General features: G+C 39.9%; 1 protein-coding gene across 2 annotated transcripts in view; it reads right to left on the bottom strand.

Annotated features, from left to right (window-relative positions):
• megf10 (multiple EGF-like-domains 10) overlaps positions 1 to 23,584 on the bottom strand; it is a 169,484-nt gene that overhangs the window by 140,595 nt on the left and 5,305 nt on the right. Inside the window, exon 1 of one of the 2 annotated variants that reach the window (XM_068030547.1) lies at positions 16,216 to 16,235. The exons of the other annotated variant lie outside the window; for it this stretch is intronic. The gene's annotated coding sequence lies outside the window, so the exon portion shown is untranslated. Of the gene's footprint in view, positions 1 to 16,215; positions 16,236 to 23,584 lie in introns of those variants that run through there. 2 annotated transcript variants of the gene reach the window in all.

Here is a 23,584-nt window from a genome sequence, read left to right as displayed (position 1 = left end):
GGAATTTAAATTCAATTAATTAATAATAAAAATAATCTAGAGTGAAAGTTAGTATCCGTAATGGTGCCACTATCAAAAACCCATCTGGTTCATTAATGTCCTTTAGGGAAGGAAATCTGCTGTCCTTACCTGGTCTGGTCTACATTGGCCCCTTAATTGATTCCCAGACGGTGAAGTTCAGAGGACCAATTAAAAGTGGGTGGGATTTGACATGAAAGAAAAGATTTTCTAAGTATGATGGCAAGATAATTTATTGAACCAATAGCTTAAAGAACCATATTGGTTGATACTTGCCAACGGAGTGAACTGAAATTGGTCAAAATGTAATCTTTCTATACACAATAGTCAAATGACCAGTGTCAATGTTGGCGAAATGGGAGGATATTTCAGTAAGGCCAAAATATAATTTGTGTGGACACAACCATACTCGTGAACCAGGACATTGGTCCCAGTCCTGTTGAGGTGCAACCCATCCCTTTTGAATAGATGCCTCCTGCTCAATAACTGGTCCCAATGCCCCAAGAATCTAAAGCCCTCCCTCCTGCACTATGCCTCAAGCCACACATTGATCCTCCCTCTCTTCCAATTTCTACTCTTGCTAGCATGTGGCACTGGCAGCAATCCAGAAATTACCACCTTCGAGGTCCTTCTTTTTAACTTCCTCCAGCTCCTGAAAATCTCATCCCTCTGGACCCTAGTCATGTGCCTTTGTTACCCTCTAACGCGACACAAGCATGACAACCTTTGGTTCATTGTTTTTTCAAGAATTGACCGGTTTTGTTCAACAAACTTCTGACTCAGAGGCAAGAGTACTTGCAACTGGGCATCAGGATAGAGATAAGAAATCCAATCTATCATTTCACTCCTGAATCACCTCATTGATGACATTTTATCTGTCTGGGGATCAGATAAGACTTCCAAAAGCATAACTTGCCTCAGAGTACAATGCATTTTATCACAATTCTTTCAAACAATTTATTCTTCTCTGAGCAGTTTGGGATTGATTGAAAGAAAGTGCTAAATAATTGAATTCTGCCACAGAAACAGAAGGAGGCCATTCAGCCCCTCGAGCCCATTCTGCCATTCAATGAGATCCTCGGTGATCTGTACCTTAACTCCATCCACCCACCTTGGCTCCATATCCCTTAATACCCTTGTCTAGCAAAATCTATCACTCTCAGATTTAAAAAGATTAGTTAAGCTAGCATAAACTGCTTTTTGTGGGAGAGAGTTCTATACTTCTACCACCCTTTGCGTGAGGAAGTGTTTCCCAACTTCTCTCCTGCAATGGCCTGACTCTGATTTTAAGGCTCTTTCCCTTTGTCCTAGACTCCCCCATCAGCAGAAAAAGTTTATCTCTATCTATCCTATCAATTCCCTTCAAAATCCTAAAAACCTCAAATCAAATCACCCCTTAACCTTCTATATTCCGGGGAATGCAGACTAGTTTATGTAATCTCTCCTCAGTCTGACCCTTGCAGCCCTGGTAATATTCTGGTCATAGTTTCCAAATATTTGCTGCTCAATCGTACGCCACATTAACCTTTTGTGACATCTTTATATTATACTATGGGCTGGGTCAGTTGACACTGATGACCATCAATACTTATTTTTGTTAAATCAAGTCTTCAATCCCACGTAACCATGCATTATGCTGATGCAAATGTATACTTCTAACAATCATTAAATCAGTCTTGTTGAATTTCATTAAAATGCCCGTTGCACTGGAAGAAGTTAATTTCTGCTAAAACAAAAAATAATGCCCGTTTCATACTATATGAGTATTTGCTCTTTCCCTCAGCAAATAATATAACTGAGAATACAGAAATAGATAGGGCAATGCAAATAAAAACTATTTCAAAAACCGCGTCATTTAAACTGAAGGATTTTTGGACTTTTCAATACCAGTTTTAAGAAAACTTAAACATTGACTCAAACCCTGGATTAATTATCTGCCAGAGGAGCTGAATTTGTTTGAAAGAGTTTGTTGAAATGATCTGAGAGGCTACGTGTAAGGAGACCCTGAGAGCCTGTCATAACCAAGTGCTAAGTAGCATCAGTCTATATAACCATGGGACAGAGGGAATAGAAAAGTATTGGAAGGCTTGTACATGTCAGCAAGAATGGCGTAAGAGCAGCTATCTTAAAATGAAGGGAGGGGACTCCACCAAACAGAAGATAGTCTGGACACAGACCAGACGAGCACCGCTCAGGTTGATGATGGAGAATTAATCTCTCAGTCTCCCGAAGCAGAAGAATTGGCCATTCTGGGTTTCAAGTTGTACAACTGACTTGAAACCTGTATACATCTCTATCTATAAAACTTCTTGTATTTTAATGTTAATAAAACCAACTGTTAGAAAAGTTTAAAGTCTTGCTTGACCTTACTTCTGTTTACCCTAAAGACAGTTTAAGGAAGTACTCTACATCCCCAACAAGTTTTTTAACCCAGTTCTCTTCTGTTATGACCTTCCAATATGGATTTACTTGAGAGGAGATTGGCTTCATATTTCATATCAATTGCTTGGCAGATACATCTAATCAAATACCAACTAGTCTTAAACATGCCACATTAAAAACAGGATGTACTCAGAACTCTGCTAGTTAACATCATTGTATTGCAGCCATAACAGATGGATTTCCAAAGCCTTCAAATTGGAAATTTTTGTCAGATAATTAAATAGCTCAGCACAGATCACATCTTAGCAAGTGGTTTGTTTTTAAGGTTTCCATAATTAGCTAACAAAACAATTTTCCATTTGTACCCTGTAGACCACTAATTAATTCACTCAATGTAGATTTTATTAAAGATATTTTTGGTGTATTATACAAGAAATAAATTTAAGTACTCAAGTCAACTGTACAGAAATAACATTTCAACTAATTTTAGAGTGATTGATTGCTATGGTTGGCATAGAACTGTATTTAGCTTTATTTCATATCACAAACTACATAAATGCCAATCAGAACTTAGACTTTGTCAGCTCTGGCTCAGTGCCTAGCACTCTTGCCTCTGAGTCAGCAGGTGATGGGTTCAAGTCCCATTCTCGAGACTAGAGCACAAACATCTAAGCTCACACTCCGAGTGCAGTACTGAAGGAGTTCTGCACTGTTGGAGGTGTTCCTTCAAATGAGATGTTAAACTGAGGCCGCATCTGCCCTTTCAAGTGAATATAAAAGAGCCTACAGTCACTATTTCAAGACAAGCAGAGGAGTCCTCCCAAGTGTCCGGGCCAATTCCTATCCCTCAACCAACATCACTGCAAACAGATTATCTGGTCATTATCACATTGTTGTTTGTGGGAGTTTGCTGTATGCAAATTGGCTACTGCATTTCCTACATTACAAGTAACTGCACTTCAAAAATATTGCATTGGCTGTAAAGCACTTTAGGACATCCTGAGATTGTGAAAGGCGCTACATAAATGGAAATCTTTCCTTCTTTCGGTCTTTGTCCCTGTCACAGTGGATCAAACACTGCTATTTCTACCATATGCAGTTGGCCAAAACTGCAAAACGGATCCATCTGATCAAAGCCCAGGATTGTTCCAAGCTGGCCAACCAAGTCATTTCTCCTACTACACCTCAAACCCAAATAAAGAATCAACAAAGTCAACAGCCAGTCCACCTTCTTGATATCTCAGATACTGCAACATTTATGCAATACAACAAGTTTGACTGCAAATTGTACTTTTCAAAGACGGACCAGAGAGATAGGTTCCAAATAATCCATCCAACCATCTTTGCCAGTGACATGGCAGCCACTAAACTTACATTGAAGGACCAACCATTGACGCACCATCAATTCAATATTTTAACAATTTTAACATTTAAGCATTTTACCGAACCTTTAAATGCAATATTTGGCATAATTGCCATCAAAATATGCAGGCTGTGCTGCTTCAACACTATTTGTTATTCAATAGTACTATTGAGATAATCAGGCAGAAACAATTTATAAAACCATTTCCTAATACAAAGCATTGCTATCTTGAATTTTCCAGCAGAATTTACCTAAAACTCTCCGAAATTGGAACGGATAAATATATAATACATTTAAAAACTTCACTGTCATATAAATTAATTAAACAAATCCATTACTGCTTTCATAACTTGATTAGTTAAAAATGTAATCAAAATCATGAACTAGTTAACTCGTCAGTTACAAACTGTGGTCTGAATTCAAACTGATGTCACTTAGCAAATAAAATGCATGTGATATATTTGCATTATAAAACTCACACAGGTTATAAAAAAAATGCAAGGCTTGTTTTTATTCTTATGTTTGAAAGTGGATATAATTTAGAACTTCTGATGCAATGGATGTTTAATATGGAATGGAATGGAGAATACCCCAAGAGAAAGTTACATGGTTGGAACTTGCAATCTGTAAAATATGAGAAAAGCTTTGTTTTTTTTCTCCCAAAGCATTAGCATCTGAATCCAAAGCTATCCTGTAATCTTCTACATCTTCCTAAATATATGCGGGATTACGTATGTTATGTTACTGGGATAATTAATCCAGAGGACAAGTAGTCCACAAACATAAGCTCAAACTGTACCGTGGCAGTTTAAAAATTTGTATTCAGTTTTTAAAAACCCATCTTAAATACATGTTAGACAGGTTTTTGAACTACAAAGGAGTCAAAGGTTATAGGGGGCTGACAGGAAAGTGGAGTTAAGGCCACAATTAGATCATCCATGATCTTATTGAATGGTAGAGCAGGCTCTAGGGGCCAAATGACCTAATCTTGCTCCTATTTCCTCTGACCTTATAAATCAGGAAAAAAAAGCTGATATCAGGAAAAGTGACCATGAAGCTGTCAGATTGTTGTAAAAACCCAACTAGTGCAACTATTGTCCCTTGGGGAAGGAGACCTACTGTCCTGACCCTGTCTGTCTATATGTGATTGCAGTTCCACAGCAATGTAGTTGACTCATAATTTGCCCACTGGCCGAGCAAGCCCTCATTCAGGTTTATCAAATCACTATGAAAAAGAATAAGAATAAAACCTGCTTCAATCCAGATAGCCCAGTTTATCCTGCAAAGTCTTCCTCGCAAACATCTGGGGCCTGGTACCCAAATTGGGAGAGCTGCCCCACAGCAACAGCCTGACAGTCATACTTACAGAATCGTACCTTTCAGCTAATTTCCCAGACTCCTCCATCATCATCCCTGGGTATGTCCTGTCCTACTGGCAGGACAGACTCACCAGAGGTGGCAGCACGGTGGTATACAGTCAGGAGGAGTAGCCCGAGCAGTCCTCAACATTGACTCCAGACCCCATGAAATCACTTGGCTTCAAACATGGACAAGGAAACCTCCTGAATACCACCTAACACTCTCCCTCGCTGATGAAGCAGTACCCGTCCATGTTGAAGACTGCTTGGAGGAAGCACTGAGGGTAGCAAGGGCTTCCTTCATTATCACTGTGTCAAAATCCTAGAACACCCTACCTCACCAGTACAGTGGGAGCACTTTCACCACATGGACTGCAGCGGGTTAAGTTAGCAGCTTACCTCCATCCTCTCGAGGCAACTCGGGATGGGCAATACAAGCAGCCTTGCTAGTGATGTCCACATCCTGAGAATGAATTAATAAAAACAAGAAGGAGCCAAAGATGCGTCCCTAAGGAACTCCGGAGGAAATGGTGCAGGGATCGGAAGACAAACCATCGCTAGAAAATCTCTGGTTAAGCTCAGTTAGGCAAGAATAGAACAAAGTGTAAGCAGTCCCACTGTGCAGGATAACAGAGGAACCATTTATAGAGTTGAGCTAAGTTTTATTGGGATAGATAAAAAATGCAGATATCTAATGGGTAACTTACAAGCTAATTTCCTGAATACACAAAAGAGATATATATTACTCAATTTCCCAACAATTAACTTGATTTTCCTAAAATAAAGTTATCTTTTCTCTCCAAGTGGGAGCTGTCCTTCAGATTGGGTGACCTGACTACTCCCCAGGGCTTCCACTGGGGTCAATCATTTGGATCCGCTTTAAAAGACAGGCAGTTCTTCCACTACAAATGTTGCAACTTGTATTAAGTACTGGTAAGCAAATAGCACGCAATCTTGAAATAGGAACAGGCAGAGGCTATTCAGCCCCTCAAGCCTATTCTGCCACTCAATTAGATCATTGCTGATCTGTACATCTACCTACCTTGGTTCCATAACCCTTAATATCCTTACCAAATAAAAATCTTATCAACTTCAGTTTTGAAATTTTCAACTGACCCCCCTCAACAAGTTTATTTCCTTCAAGTGCCAATCCAATTTCCTTTTGAAATCATTGATTGTCTCCGTTTGCACCACTCTCATGGACAGCCTCATTACCACCCACTGCGTCAAAAAATTCTTCCTCACATCCCCCCTGCATCTCCTGCCCAAAACCTTCAATCTGTGTCCCCTAGTCCTGGTACCATCAGCTAATGGGAACAGTTTTTCCTTGTCTAATTTACCTAAGCCTGTCATTTTCTTGTACACCTCTATCAATTCTCCCCTCAATCTCCTTTGCTCCAGGGAAAACAACCCCAGCTTTTCCAACCTAACCTTGCAACTAAAATCCCCAACCCTGGAATTATTCTGGTAAATCTCCCCTGCACTCTCACATCCTTCCTAAAGTGTGGTGACCAGAACTGGATTCAATATTCGACTTGGGGCCTAAACAGAGCTTTATAAAGGTTCAGCATAACTTCCCTGCTTTTGTACTCAATGCCTCTATTTATGAAGCCCAAGATCCCATATGCTTTGCTAACCACTCTCCCAATATGTCCTGCCACCTTCAAAGATCGATGCACATGCACCCCCAGGTTCCTCTGGTCCTGCACACTCTTTTGGAACCATGCCATTAAGTCTGTATTGCCTCACTCTATCCCTTCTGCCAAACCTCACACTTGTCTGTATTAAATTCCATCTGCCACTTGTCTGACCATTCTGCTAGTCTACCAATGTCCTGTTGCAGGTTATTCGTATCATCCACACTGTTTGCCACTCCTCCAAGTTTGGTACCATTAGCAAAATTTGAAATTCTACTCTGTATTCCAAAATCTATGTCATTTATACATATATCAAAAAAAGCAGTGGTCCTAGAAATGACCCTTGGGGAACACCACAGTCTACCATCCTCCAGTCTGAAAATAACCATTTACCGCAGCTCGCTGTTTTCTGTTCTTAAGCCAATTTTCATCGAATTGGACACTGACCCTCCTATTCCATAAGCCTCAATTTTGTTAACCAGCCTTTTACGTAGTACTTTATCAAACGCTTTCTTAAAATCCATAAAGTCAACATCCACTGCATTCCCTTCATCAAACTTCTCTGTTACTTAATCAAAAAATTCAATTAAATTAGTCAAGCATGATCTGCCCTTTACAAATCCATGCTGGCTATCCTTAATTAACTCAAAACTCTCCAAATGCCTTTTGATTTTTCCTGATTATTGTTCTGAAACCTTATCCACCACTGATGTTAAACTAGGTCAGACGGCAAGCTCTACAATCTATCAAGGCTGAAAGCAAAGACAAAAACACATTGCATCCTGATCAGAGAATTCCTGATACACTGATGATGTTGCACTAGTCGCTCATACAGAAACTCAGCTACAAAGACTCATGGATTGTCTCTCCCATGCCTGTAACTTGTTCTCCTTGATTATAAGTATCAAGAAAACCATGGTCATGGGACAAGACGTTGTGTCTCCATCCCTGATCACACTAAATAACACCCCATTGGAAGTGGTTAGCAAATTCTGCTACGTTGGGTCCATGGTGACAGGCAATTTGCCCCTTGATGCAGTGCTCGATACACGCAAAGGGAAAGCAGCTACCACCTTTGGCCAACTCACAAAACGTGCATGGGATAACACCAAGCTGATGGTTTATAACGCCTGTGTTTTCAGCACCTTGCTGTATGGCTGTGAAACATGTGCGGCTCACAGCTACCGGGAAAAGAAGCTAATTAATTTCCATCTTTGCTGTCTGCAGCAGATTATGGATATATCCTGGCTGGACAAAATCACAAATGTAGCAGTCCTCTCAAAGGAGAGCTCCCAAGTGTGTTGGCACTACTCAAACAGAGGTGGCTTCGGTGGATCGGATGGAAGACGGTCGCATACCCAAGGACCTTCTGTATGGTGAAGTAGCTGGGGCCAGATGACCAGTGAGGCGCCCAAAGCTCTGCTTCAAGGATGCTTGCAAGAGCGACATGAGGGCTCTAAATGTCGACTATCACACCTGGGAGTCACTAGCTGGCGAAAGAGGGAAATGGCAACACATCCTGTAGACTGCTGTGCACTACCACAACAGGTGCCAATATCAAAAACAACAACTCACAGCGTCACTTGGCAGCTTCACGTGCAGCACTTGTGGCAGAACCTGCCTCTCAAGGAGAGGCAAGGAGTTAGGATACAGATCAGCCATGATGTCATTGAATGGTGGAAAAGGCTCAAGGGCTGAATGGCCACCTCCTGTTCCTATGTTCTTGGTGTGGGTTGTGGCTTGATCAGTAATTGGGACAACTTTTATTTAGTTGCTCACTGTGTGGACTTATTCTGTGCTACAAATATTTGAATATAAAAGTCTGGGCCAGAACACACTCAGGATATCATATAGTAATCACCTTAAAGAAATGAATAGTAATTATTTCCCCAAAAATTTATTCTAAGATAATTTAATAGTCAGTGAGTAACTTAAAAAGTATGTGAACGGTTAGACTGCTACTGAAAGCAGCCAACAGATAATAAATAGCAGATTAAGAATTTTAGTCATGGTTATAATGCATGAGATCTTTACCAGATGGGGCATTTCAGTCAATGATTATGTGACAATTATCAATGAGGACATAATTTGTTTTGGTGGGAAAAACTACAGACAAAGGGGAAAGTAGCACTGTGATAAGATAATTGTGAAAAGAAGAAGCTGTTCTTTGTTATTCATTATACTCTCATTAATAATCATGCCAAAATTGTTAACCTCCATTATTTAACCTTTAAAAAACCTTCAACAGATGTAATCCATAACTGACAGATATAAAGAAACAATTAGGTCAATCTGTTACTTGCATGCGTTTTGTTGTTTCAGAAATGATTCATATGAAAAACCTGCAGTAACACTCCTGTGATCTATATACCATTTTAATCGCTAACAGAGCATTGTAAATCAAGTGGTTTGTTTACTCCAGCTAAACTTGCACCAAATTTGAGAATTATATTAATCTATCAAATTGCACTGGACCAAACCATAAATAATCTCCAACTATTTGATGTTCAATGTTAAGCACACTGAATATCAAGTGCCATTTTTGATCTGCATACGACAAATGTTTTATTCTGATTAAACTTTTGATTGTGCTATGTTTCAATTTTTTTTTTACATGTTACATAGAATTTACAGCACAGAAACAGACCATTCAGCCCAACTGGTCTATTTGGTTTATTATGCTCCATACGAGCCTCCTCCCACCCCTCTTCATCTCACCCTCTAGGCATATCCTTCTATTCCTTTCTGCCTCATGTGCTTATCTAACTTCCTCTTAATTAATTGCACCTATACAATTTGCGTCAACCACTCCATGTGATAGTGAGCTCCACATTCTCTTTGGGTAAAGAAGTTTCTCCTGAATTCCCTATTGGATTTATTAGTGACTATCTTATATTTATAGCTCCTAGTTTTGACACCACCAAATTGGATCATCTACTCTATGTCTTCCTATTGAATCCTTTCATCATTTTAAAGACCTCTGTTAGGTTACCCCTCTGCCTTCGCTTTTCTAAAGTAAATAGTCCCAGCCTGTTCAGTTTTTCCTGATAGTTATAACCTCGCAGCTGTTGTGTATTGCACTGAGTAAACTTAACATGTGTACTCACAGCAAGCAGCCATTATTGAATAAACTTTATTTTCACCTCCCCAAACAGAGAGGGCAACAGAGAGAGCTGTGTAACAAAATGTTCAGCTATGACAATATACTATACTCCTTCACCAGTTAAAAAAAACAACTTATACATTCAAATGTAAAATGGTACATGTACATAATTTCCCAGAATACAATAATACCTGAAATTTAACTGGTTGGATTGCATGTTTTTTGTTACTGTAATCATAACTAAAACATGTATGACCAATATTTCCAGAGTAATTTACAAGTAAAAAAAAATGTTTTTCCTTAACACCAGCATGTCTTTAACAAAAATATCATTTGACAAGGAGTAATGAAAAGAACAACTTATTTCTTCTTTTTCCCTACATACTTTCAATTAACCTATCTGGCTTCTTTCTCTTTCTGTCTGGGTATCTTCTTCATTTCCATTAGTTGACACTGCTCTCTCAACATCTCAACCCTGAACTTTGACTTTGACTACCAGGTCCACTTAATAGTTGGGACAGTGAAATTAGTTGATTCGTCATAATCAAAGACCCTAACTCACTTTGCACTACAGGTGGATTCTGTGATACCAACAAACTTCCAGTTTCTTTAAGACTTGCACTTTCTTTCTAACTTTCACTTGAGACTGTAGGAATTTGGACTATAGGAGGTTTTTCATGTTCTCCCTTCGTCAGAGTTCCTCTTTCAAGCAAATTATCTACATAATACTGACAGAGTCTCTTCTAATCTTCACTAGATATGTGAATGCACCTCGTCTTTTTACCAACTGCAAACACGTACTTCTCATCACCTCAGTGTTTTTTTTACCATGATCTTCTGACCTGCACTGAACTCTCCAAGTTTCATGCCTTGTGCATCATGACTCATCTTCACTCTGTCTTGCTTTTCTCTGACTTTGCTATTGACGTCAGGCTTAAGCAAACTAAACCTTGTCCTAGGTCCGTGTTTAAACACTAACTCAAAAGTGAGCAACCTGTTGTAGACTGTGGGGTTATTTGGTAAGAGAACAGAAAACTATCTAGCTGGTGTTGAAGAGAAACATGGAAATTACTGCCTAGCCCATCACCTAGCAAATATTTCTGCAAAGACCTCTTCACAATTTGTATACTTCTTTCTGCAGCACCATTCAATGCTAGGTGACGTGGTGGTATTATAGTGTGTTTGACTCCATTCTTATCCATTCTCACTCAAATATTTCAAACTCTTCTGACTTAAAGGGTGAACCATTATCTGACACTAAAACCTCTGGTAACCCATAAATTGCAAACCAGCTTCTCAAAACCTCAATAGTTTGGCACTTGTATTGGGCATAGACTCAACATTTATCCACTTGCTATAGCTATCAACCAAACTAAAATACTCTTTCCCTTCCACTTCAAAGAAAGACATGTACTCGTTCCCACGCTTACCTTGTATTTGACCATGGAATGAAAGGAACCTCGGTTGGATTATTTCTCATTCTGAGACACACGTCACAACTTTTCACCAAATCTCTATCTACCTTTGGATACCAAAAATAGCTTCTTGCTACTGCTTTCATATGGACGACCATTGTGTGTTCTTGATGAAGTTCCTCTAACAATCTGTCTCTAAACTTTGGCAGAATAATGACTGTTAAACCCCATAGGAGACAGTCTTGATCTACACTCAGTTCATTTCTACATGTGAAATACTCCTGCAATTTCTCATCATCACACTCTTTAGGCCAGCCATTGATGACATAAGTGAGCACTTTACTGAGCACCAGATCCTTGCGAGTTTCTCCTCTAATTTCTCTGGCAGACACTGGCATGTCATTTGTGTATGTAAAGTATTTCACAGGTAAATCACTGGTTAAAAATGAATCAGTCTTTACTTCCTCGACGTCAGACATACTCTAACTGATCTCTACTGTAAATAACTTGGCCCAGTTTAACCATATTTTCTTAAGACATTTCCTTCCCATCAGGGAGACTTTGTTCTCTCCTACTACTACCACTGGCAAGTAATAGGATTCATCATCATATTCCACCCTAACATTAACTTCAGCTAATACTGGAATACAGTTGTTGGAATAACTAGTCATGTTTCATACCAGTTTTGCATAACGGCATGTGACTTAGGGACTTCTTGTACTCTCCTTCTGAGATAACAGTCACTGCTGCAGCTGTATCAATGATGAAAGTCAGTTGTGAATCTCCAACCTTCATTTCTACTGTGGGCACTTGAATTATATCTTCAGCCCTTTTACTTTCATCTTCCATGTGCTGTTTTCCTTGCTCTCTGATGGAGTACAACTCGATCTTCCTGCCCGATAACATCAACTTCTGTTTCCATATCTATCATATCCAAATTTGAGGGCTTCAAGCTCATGAAATAGCTTTATATCTACCACAATCTCGACCTGGGCCATTTCTGCGACCTGAAGCATTACCATTTCCTCTACTCCTGCATGGCATCTGGATATAAATGACTTTCCCACAGGCATAGAACTTTGACTGGAAACGGGGGCATTTAGATGGTTGGTGGCTACCATGGCAATGGTAGCACCTACATTTCTAACTCTGTCTGTGAACTTGGCTGCCATGGCTTGGTTCCCGCTGAAATATGGTGGACCTCCCATGCCAGTTCAGAAAAAGAACTTCCTTGCAATTTGCAACTATCTCTTCCTGCCTATTCCATGGTTGTGGCCTCATTGCAGGCCTCCTTCCATGTCAGCTTATTTCCTTTACTCAAAATCTGGGCCTGGATTTTACTGTTCTTTAGACCTCCAATGAACGTGTCCCTATGGTTGACTTCTAAGTTTACGCCATACCCACAGTGACGAGAGTTTCTTTAATTCGAGAATATACCTGCAATAGTCTCACTTGGCAACTGTTTCCTTTCATGGAATGCAAGTGAGTGCAATTTCATCCTTAGTTGTGCCATAATACGAGTCCAGAATCCCACTAATTTCAGAATAGTCCATAGTACTGGGCTCATACAATCAACATTCATTAGACACAATCTCAAAAGCATTTGACCCCATCATGGTGCGGAAAACATTTACTTTATCCTCATCTCCTATTTTATTAGCTTTCAGCAAAATGTGTAACATTTGTTTGTAATTACACCAATCCTCTTTGTTAAGGTTGAATTCCCCCATTGTCCCAAAATATGTCTTCAATGCCATTTTCTTTCAATTGCGTATCATGCTAACTCACTGAGTTTTACCTAAACATGATGTGCACCCACAAGGAACAATCTTTTAAATCACCCAAACTTCCTCAAAATCACTTAGGGAGTTCCAAAAAGGGCGTCAGATTGTTCTTCAAACTAGAATTTCTCAAATGAAACGTTAAAAAATTTCAATCCCATCTCGTCACTGAGTAAATTTAACATGTGGACTTACAGCAAGCAGCCATTATTGAACAAACTTTATTTACACCTCCCCAAACAGAGAGGGCAGCAGAGATTACACCTCCACAACAGAGAGGGCAACACAGAGGGCAATATAACAAAATGCTCAGCTATGACAATATACTACAGCACACTGGTACCATTCTTAAGTCATGAAATTGTAGTGTGACATAACAAAGAAAGAGGCCACTTGGCCTGTCTTTAATATTTTTCCACAGATAGAATTTGAAAATTATAGGGGGTTTTTAAAAACATTTTTAAGTGCACTTACAAATTTAGAAAAGTGGTTCATATGCTAAAAGGAAGTGGTTTTCCCTCAGTCTAAATAATAATTTGTTAACATGTCCAGGCAATCAAAAAACACCTCACACCCATTCTGTTGGAAAGTTCTTTGATCCCTATCTAGCGACGAAAAAAGAAGATAAGAGAGAGTGAGACAGAGACATATCCTCTTCGATATAGAGGATTGCTATCACGTTTGCCGAAAGCATTCATGGCCCCCTGTTTAACAAAGTGCTGCATGGCCACTTGTTACTTTTTTATGCATAGTCACTGTTATTTATGTATGCAAATGTAGCAACCAATTTGCACACAGAAAACGTCCCACAGACATCAACGAAATGAATGACCAGTCAGTCTGTTTCTTGGTTGTATTGGGTGAGCGATAAATATTGGCTAAGCTGTGATTAGGTTCATCAGTGCAGGGAATCAAAAACGCTGGAGGAATAGTTGAACACATTGTTTAAATCAAGGAAGAAAACTCACTGATGTGGGGAAACACAGTATATTCTTCATTTTTGTATCAATAGATGATAATGCCTTGCACTGATCATGGCTGTTGCTTTGTATGTTCACGAACCATGAAATAAAGCAGTTTAATGATTCTTACCAAGCTTTGACTCAAGTGTTTGCTCAGCCAGCCTTTGGAGAGATTGTGGTCCAGATCACAAGGAAATACTATTGTTACATCTGTAGGTTATGTTATTACACAAGTAGATGTAGGGCTGGGTGCATAAACTCACAATAAAGATGCTCCATCCACTTACAGCAGTGACTAATGCCATTGATCCCATGGAAGCATCTGTGGCAGAAACCAAATATGTACACTACAAAAGTCCATAAGTTTACTCCACAGTTTATAGAAATAATTCAAAATCCAACATTTTCTGCACAACCATTTGTGTGGATTGCGCTGTACAGGTATTTTTTTTTATTCATTCATGGGAATGTGGGCATCGCTGGCTAGGCCAGCATTTATTGCCCATCCCTAATTGCCCTTGAGAAGGTGGTGGTGAGCTGCCTTCTTGAACCGCTGCAGTCCATGTGAGGTAGGTACATCCACAGTGCTGATTTGAATCATAGCTTCTGCTATCAACATTATAATATGCATGTGAAAGACTTACGTCAACATTTTCTGTGGTTTGCGACAGGTAATGTGCATTTTTTTAAAGTTAGTGCATTTGTAGCAAATCTTATTTTTGTGCTGTTTACTTCAAAATTTGTCATAGCGATCCAAGTATTCTATTGGAATGATAATATATAACTCTTTGAACTGTGTGCAAACTGCAGGAGAAAATTGTCAATTTGCTTTTGAACAGAAACATATCTAGATTTTAAAAAAGACTTAAAAGAAATTATGCAGCAGCTGAGCACAGCAGTCAACTATAAAAGCAAGTCCTTGCGTTTGAGATGACTGACTGTACAGGCTACATGACACAGGACCTCTACAAACAATGACTACTTTGTGCTAAGCTTACATTCTGACCTACCTACAGCATGTTCAGCACCTGCCTTTTCATATGGGTAAGGGGTCTGGGGCGGTCTGCAGTTGATAAATCTGACAGTAATATTTGGCTTCAAATATTGCTATTATACATAGAGCTGTACACACAAAATGTCCTGTACTTTCCATGTTCATGTGTTTAACATTAGCCTAAAAAAATGTATCTGCTTCATAAGCGAACTTTGTTGTCCCATTTTCAGTTACAAGATTCCTACTGGAACTTCCCATTTGGTCAGCTGGATTATGCTGGAATCGGAAGTTTCATATTTTGGGAGTTTATTCAAAGTTGGAAGCAGTTATTCTTTTCCGACATAACCTTATTTTAAGTAAGAAAGACTGGCACTTTTATAGCGCCTTTCACAACCTCAGGATGTCCCAAAGTCTTTTATAGCCAACAAAGCACTTTTTGAAGTGTAGTCACTGCTGTAACGTAGGAAACTCGGCTGCCAATTTGCACACAGCAAGATCCCACAAATAGCAATGTGATAATGAGCAGATAATTATTAATGTTGGTCGAGGAATAAATACGGGCCAGGACACCAGAGAGAACTCTCCTGCTCTTCTTTGGATGTTGGACATGGGATCTTTTATGTCCACCTGAGAGGGCAGATGGACTTTGGTTTAATGTCTCATCTGAAAGGCAGCACCTCCAACAATGCAGCAATCCCTCAGTACTGGCACTGGAGTGTTAGCCTAGATTTTGTGCTGAAGTCTCTCGAGCAGAAATATTGAACAGAATACGTCTGGAACTAAGAATGTGATAGATTTATAAATATCAAGTTGTAATATAGCATCTGAAATTTCCTTAGAAAATGCTTTTAACACTCAATATAATTGATAGTTTGTTATTTATCACGAAAGCAGATATAGAATCATCAAAGTCTTACACAGAAGGAGGCCATTCAGCCCATTGTGCCTCTGCTGGCTCTGCAATTAGTCCCACACTCCCTGCTCTTTCCCCATAGCCCTACAATTTTCTTCTTCAAGTATTTATCCAATTCCCTTCAGGAAATTATTATTGAATCTGCTTCCCTTGCAAGCACAGCATTCCAGATCACAACAACTCACTGCGTAAAATAATTTCTCAATTCCCCTCTGGTTCTTTAGCCAATTACTTTAAATCCATGTCCTTTAGTTACCAACCCTCCCAAAAACAGTTTCTCTTTACTTACTCATTGATTTATCTGTAGTATCCATTTGTTAGCCACTGAAGGCAAATTTTCTTCAAATATTTTATATTGAAGACCGTCTTTGCACTTTTTCTTTGTGACTGGAAGGATTTAAATTGACGGGTACTTGCTCAGGGACATTTGCTCCTTATGATATCCGTGAATATGGGTTTAAGGTCAAATTACATTGATTGATGTCCACCAGCTCCCAAGCCGTAACACAGCTGCAAAACAAAATCTCAACAACTGCTCCACAAAGGAACAAGAGGGTCTCCTGTCTATATTATGGCTAATGAAATGTGCCCCTGGCTGGGATTAAAGTAATACAGCACTGAAAACATTTTCATAATCCAAGACTGCGCATCGTGTTGCTTTGCAACCCACCCCTTCCTTCACTGGATCCATGTTCTATTACAGTACCTCCTTGGTGTTAATGCTGTTATCTGATTTCAGACAAAACACGAGCACAAGCCCAGACTTTGTTGCTATCTTTAGACCCTCTTACAATGAAGGAGTGTTATCAATGGCAGTTATGTGACAGTCCCACCATCTATAGCATCCTGTTATATCAGAGATCAAAGACATGATATCATTGAAGATCCAATACTCCCGTCAAGTAATTCATGAATTACCACTTTGCTTATAATTAGAGGCGCCAAACCCAATTTGTTCCCTTTCCACTATGGGAACCTGGGCCTTCAACAGATATTTGACTATAGCAGTGGCAAGAAGTAAGATGATTAAAAGGTAATTGGCATACAGAGCTCATGGGTCTCTATTTGAGCACTGCTCCCTTCTGGAAGGCTCGATATAAAAGCATTTCTTCTTACAGAATATGTTAACATAATTCTTTATTAACACCAGAAATTGGAGATCACAATCTTGGACCTTGCTGAAATTTGAATAATCTGTGGTAGTATCTATTCATAAGGGTTGTATGATTTTGCTGTTAAAATTCTATGTTAGCATCTTTCGAATGAGGCATTAACCCCTCTGCCTCTCAGGTGGATGTAAAAGATCCCGTGGCACTATTTCAAAGAAGAGCAGGTGAGTTTTCCCCAGTGTCCTGGGCAATATTTATCCCTTAATCAATTTCACATAGAAAACAATTCATCTGCTCATTATCACATCGTTGTTTGTGGGAGCTTACTGTGCACAAATTGGATGCTGCCGTTATTACATTACATTACATTACAACACCAATTTTGAAACAAGGGCCAGAATTGCAAGAGAAAAAGGTTGTTTTCTGCCCCCTTTGCTTTCTGACTTCCTTAGTGTCAGTTACAAAAAAAAATTATCCTGTGCAGGTCAAACAGCAAAACAGCACCAGAGTTAACCAGAGATTGTATAAAATGGAAGTTCTTGTGCAATGAGTAACTACAAACAGCAAATATCTATTGGACATATTTCTGTCACAATGTGCCACAGAAATAATGACAATTGTTCTGAAGTGTTGCCATTTTTCAACTATACTGCAATAGCTTCAGACTGTAATAATAATTTCCAATAATATTAATTTAAAAAGCTACAATGGCTGATGTGCCATAATTAAGTGAGTGAATAATTAAAGTCCATTTTACCATCACTGATAATCATGCCTTGCAGCTCACTTCCCATTTAAGCCCACTTTGTGTTGCATTGAGAACTTCTGGAGATTGCCACAAATAAAAGTCTTTTCTTAAATTCTTGGCATAATTCGAATGCGAGAGACTTTCAAAGACTCTCAATAAAGGTTGGAGTGCAGCTTGTTTTTTAAAGAATGTTGTCTTGCTTTGAATAAACACAGTCTGTCTGGTCTGGCTGTCAGCTAGAGAAAGCTTGTGTTCACCTTACTCACTCAGCTGAGCTCTACAATAGTGACCAATTTTCCACAAACATTTTTTGGTAATGAACAAACCACAGCAGAAAAAATAAATTGACCTCCAAAACGGATTAGGTGATATTTTGACAATTCTATTAACCATACAATTATTGTTCACTAGCTCTGAAATGCAAAAGAAAAGCCCTAAACTCTTTGGGTTCTATATTTAAAACTCCTGAACCAAAGCAAACTATATATAAAATATATTTTATACTCCTTAAAAATTTACATGAGCACACAAGTTCAAAACACCACCATAAAATGTAGAAATAAAAACAATCACTGTCTGTTCAATATTACTGATTGATCTGGAAAAGCTAAGGAGCAGATTCGTACACGGAGTTTAATACGTCTCAGTCAAATTGTCGCTTCTATGAGTAAACATACAGGAGCAAAATAAGAATTATGTTTCCAACAATCAATAAATCTTTTAATTCTTAAATCCTAACTTAATTTTCATATTATAGAAGATACTGTGACTGTATATATAAAGTAAAACCCCATTTAGGAAAACACAGCTTAAAGTGTTTAAATTCATTTGAGGCTGAGATTAAAATAGACATCAATATCACAGAACAGTGTACTGCAGATGGTCCAAAGCCTTTAAACAGCTCACAATTTTCTACATAATCATTACTTTTGTTACAGATATGATATTATTGACCACAACTTGTTTTGTGGTAGAGAGAAGATCAAACTTTATTCATTCAACATTCTTTAGCTACGCACATTGCATCTAGTCAGTGATGCGACTGGTCTGCATGTGATACATGGTGAGATTTAGAACATTCTCATCCAGTGTTTTTCCCTGATTGAGTGGTTGCAACATTATATATAGACTTTCTGGTCATCATTATGCTCAAATAATTATTTAAGTACAAGTGCCATTTAGAAATGACATCTATCTTTGCTTACTATTTATCACATATAAAACACAGATAAACTCAGTGCAAGTACTAAGACACTAAATAAGTCTACTGGCCACATTTAGTTTTGACAATTCCAGACTCCCTTCAGGCTGCCAAGTTGAGTGTGACCACAACTGCCGTGCATTGCCCACCAGCCGTTAATAATGCCTCCTTTGTGCTGCCGTCACATGAACAGTCTAGCGCTATGATTATTTTCACTTCAGGCTCATTGTGCGAAGCAAGCTTTCACATCAACCAATTCCACTGAGCTTGCTTTAGGAGGATCACTATGACTAAAATGTTTTCACCCCATGGCATTCAAGAGCTTAGCAGAGAATTTTACGGTTTCAGAATCTCTGAATAGTGCTTGGCTTATTTTTTTTTTTAAATTTCACCATACCAACCTAACCGTTTTAAACTGATCAGGGGAACTTTGCACAAAGTATACATTGGCTAATGCAAATTAAAATAAGTAACTGTTCCAGATCATGTTAGTTTGTCCATTTTAAAAAGTACTGAAGTACAGTACATACAAAGCAAAAAAACCTACATTTTGATTAAACGCCAGTACAACATGCAAAGTTGAATAATCTAAAAATGGAGATGTTTATTGCTGAGTACTTGCTAGCCAAGTATTAACTAATTTTGTGTTGTTTTACGTAATGAGAGAGAGAAAAAAAACACTCCCTTGCAGCTTTTGAAGATTTAATTTCAGAAAGTTTCTTTTTGACAGTGTCATTTTGTGAATGGGATTAAAATGGCCTAATGTTAAGCAATGACTGATTTTACAAGTTTTTCTGTGAGGGATTTCTGAATAACAGATTGCCTCAAATGAAAAATATATAACTGACAGCCAACACAAACCAATTATTTATTGTTTAAAACCATAAGCTGCAATTATGCTACCACATTTTGCATGAATGTGGAGCAGTTTCTGGGGTGCAATGCTTGATCTAACTAATGAGAGCGTTTAAGTTAAGTGGAGAGATATCCTCCTAGGACAACTCCAATCTGGTGAGAAACTGGCTCTGAAAGTGTTCAGTCTGTTGGCGTTTCATGAGCATTTTGTAAATTTAGAACTGAGTCTTGTTGATGTAATGAGAAAGCAGAGGAACCCATTCACTTTCTCCAACATTACATTAACTGTCAGGACAGAAAGCAGATTCTTTTAGAGTTCTGTGGCTCAGTAGGTAGCACTCTTGCCTCAGGATCAGAAGGTTGTGGATTCAAGTCCAACTCCAGAAACTTGAGCATGTAATCCAGGTTAACACTCCACTGTATTAGTGAGAGAGTGCTGCACTGTAAGAGGTGCCATCTTTTGGATGAAATATTAAAGCAAGGCCCTGTCTGCCCTCTCAGGTGGGCATAAAAGATCTCAGGGCACTATTTTGAAGAAGAGTAGGTGAACTCTCCCCAGTGTATTGGCCAATGTCTAACCCTCATTCAAAGATTATTAAAACAGATTTTCTGGCCTTTTATCACATTGCTATTTGTGGGATCTTGCTCTGTGCAAATTGGCTGCTGCGTTTCCTACATTACAATAGTGACTACACTTCAAAAAAGTACTTCACTGGCTATAAAATGCTTTGGGATGTCCTGGGGTTGTGAAAGGTGCTACAGAAATGCAAGCCTTTATTTCTTTCTCTGCAGTCACCTGCAACTTACAACTCTGTAGCTTCAAACTACTGGGTGGAACAAGTTAGACCCATTTTGCCAGCTTTTCAGGCATAAAACAGGTTCAAAAATCTGCCGGGTCTTTCCAGCATTTCTTGTTTTTATTTCAGATTTCCAGCATCCGCAGTATTTTGCTTTTATTTTAGTGTTTAATTCACTGCCACTTCTCTTCCAGGAATACCTAACTTGAAGAAGTTCTGCTCTTCTCTCCGACGGGATTTTCATTTGTCTCTTGTACCTTGATCACCTTCATTGCTTTCTATTTCCCTCCTGGTGTTTGATAAAGTGTTTACCAAAACTCGTTTTCACAGCCACAGCTCCTTCCTCAGTGACTGTCTCCGGCTCCGACTTATTCCACGTGGATTCCAACTGAAGTTTCATCCTTCATATTTTGAATCCACCCGGGTTTACAGGTATCTCCGAGAAATACAACTTTCCTCGGACTGCTGCTCTCGCCGCATCCTGAGTTCCACACTCAGTGCCATGCGTCGCCACATGTACACACTGGACCTTTCTCTCTCTCCAGGAGCACCACCTCACCTTATCTCAAAGCTGTTCTACTCCACAGTTTCATTTCATCCTTCGTCTTATCCGACGCATTAACAAAAAACTTATTTTCTTCCTTTCAGGTGTTAAGGAGCGCAAGCTCCAGCTGATGGGGACTCATGCCCCTCCAGATCCTTCTTCCCCTTCACTTCCCTCTGACCCCATCCCTTCTGATCTGACCCCTTGCCATGTATTCACTACACCTTCGCCATGTATTCACTACACCCTCTGACTTTCCCCATCTCTTGACGTTGAGCGATCTGTACTCAGCAAAGGACTCAGTTTTATCCCCTTATGCCCCCACCTCAATGAATTTCGCACTCGGCATGATGTTGAGCTCACTTCTTTGACCAGGTGTCCTCCCCCCAACCAATAGACCATTCACCCGCTTCCAGCATTCTCCCTCCGCCTGGACCCTTCCCTCTGGCCCCTTACCCGTTCTTGATCTTTTCATTGAAAACTGTCAGTGAGACATTGGCCGTCTCAATTTCTCTGCCCCCCTCACTCACTCTAACCTGTCCCCCTCTGAACTTGCTGCACTCCATTCTTTCTAACCCCGACATTGTCATCAAACCTGCAGACGAGGGTGGTGCCGTTGTTGTCTGGTGTACCGACCTCTACCTTGAGATGCTCAGCGCCAAGTCTCAGACACTTCTTCCTACTTCCCCCTGGACCATGACCCCACCACCGAACATCTAGCTACTGTCCAGAGGATGGTCACTGACCTCATCTCCTCTGGAGATCTACCCTCTACAGCTTCCAACCTCAGAGTCCTGCAACCCCAGACAGCCCGCTTCTACCTCCTTCCTAAAATCCACAAACATGATTGTCCTGGGAGACCCATTGCTTCAGCCTGTTCCTGCCCCACTGAGCTGATTTCTTCCTATCTTGACTCTACCTTGTCTCCCCTGATCCAGTCCCTTCCCATCCGTGACTCTTCTGATGCCCTTCATCATTTTGACAATTTCCAGTTTCCTGGCCCTAACGGCCTCCTCTTCACTATGGGCGTCCAATCTCTCTACACCTCCATCCCCCACCAGGACTGTCTGACGGCTCTCCACTTCTTCCTTGAACAGAGGCCCAACCAGTCCCCATCCACCATCACCCTCCTCCACCTGGCTGAACTTGTTCTCACATTGAACAACTTCTCCTTCAACTCCACTCACTTCCTTCAAGTAAAAGGTGTTGCTATGGGTACCCGCATGGGTCCTAGTTATGCCTGTCTTTTTGTGGGATATGTCGAACATTCCTTGTTCCAGTCCTTCTCAGGCCCCCTCCCCCAACTCTTTTTCCAGTACATTGATAACTGTATCGGTGCCGTTTCCTGCTCTCGCCTCGAACTGGAAAACTTTGATCAACTTTGCTTCCAATTTCCACCCTCGTCTCACCTTTACATAGTCCATCCCTGACACTTCCCTTCCTCAACTTCTCTGCTCCATCTCTGGGGATAGGCTGTCCACTAATATTCATTATAAGCCTACCGACTCCCACAGCTACCTCGACTACACTTCTTCACACCCTGCCTCCTGTAACGACTCCATTCCATTCTCCCAGTTTCTCCGTCTCCGACACATCTGCTCTGATGATGCTACCTTCCACGACTGTTCTTCTGATATGTCTTCCTTTTTCCTCAACCAAGGATTCCCCCCACATCCAAAGGATCATCCTCCGCCATTTCCGCCACGTCCAGCATGATGCCACTACCCAATGAAGCAGCGATTTACTTGTACTTCTTTCAATTTAGTATACTGTATTCATTGCTCACAATGTGGTCTCTTCTACATTGGGGAGCCCAAACGCAGATTGGGTGATCGCTTTGCGGAACACCTCCGCTTAGTCCGAAAGCATGACCCCGAGCTTCGGGTTGCTTGCTATTTCAACACATCATCCTGCTTTCATGCCCACATATCTGTCCTGAGATTGCTGCAGTGTTCCAGTGAACATCAACACAAGCTCGAGGAACAGCATCTCATTTACTGATTAGGCACGCTACAGCCGGCCGGACTGAAAATTGAGTTCAATAATTTCAGAGCATGATGGGCCCCCCTTTTTATTTTTAATTTTTAGTTATTTTTTTCTTTTTTTTTTGTTTATTTTATATTAGTTTGTTTCATCATTCATTTTTTTACCATGAGCCTACCCACTTTTTTTTCATGTTTGTGATTTAGGCCAGGGCTGTTCATTTGTCTGTCAATTAACACCCTCTCTGCACTGACGCTATGTCTTTCAACACACCATTAACATACCAGTTGCCTTTGCTCCATGACCTTCTGGTCAGTTATTCTCCATGACCCTCTGTCCTATCAACACCTTCCCTTTTGTTATCTCTTGCCCCACCCCCACTTTATTTGCTTAAAACCTATTACATTTCTAACATTTGCCA

Source organism: Heterodontus francisci, chromosome 4 (genome assembly GCF_036365525.1).
Source record: "Heterodontus francisci isolate sHetFra1 chromosome 4, sHetFra1.hap1, whole genome shotgun sequence".
NCBI classification, from domain to species: Eukaryota; Metazoa; Chordata; class Chondrichthyes; order Heterodontiformes; family Heterodontidae; genus Heterodontus; species Heterodontus francisci.
The sequence above is the reverse complement of the archived record's forward strand: the minus strand, read 5'-3'. Positions and strand labels throughout refer to the sequence as shown.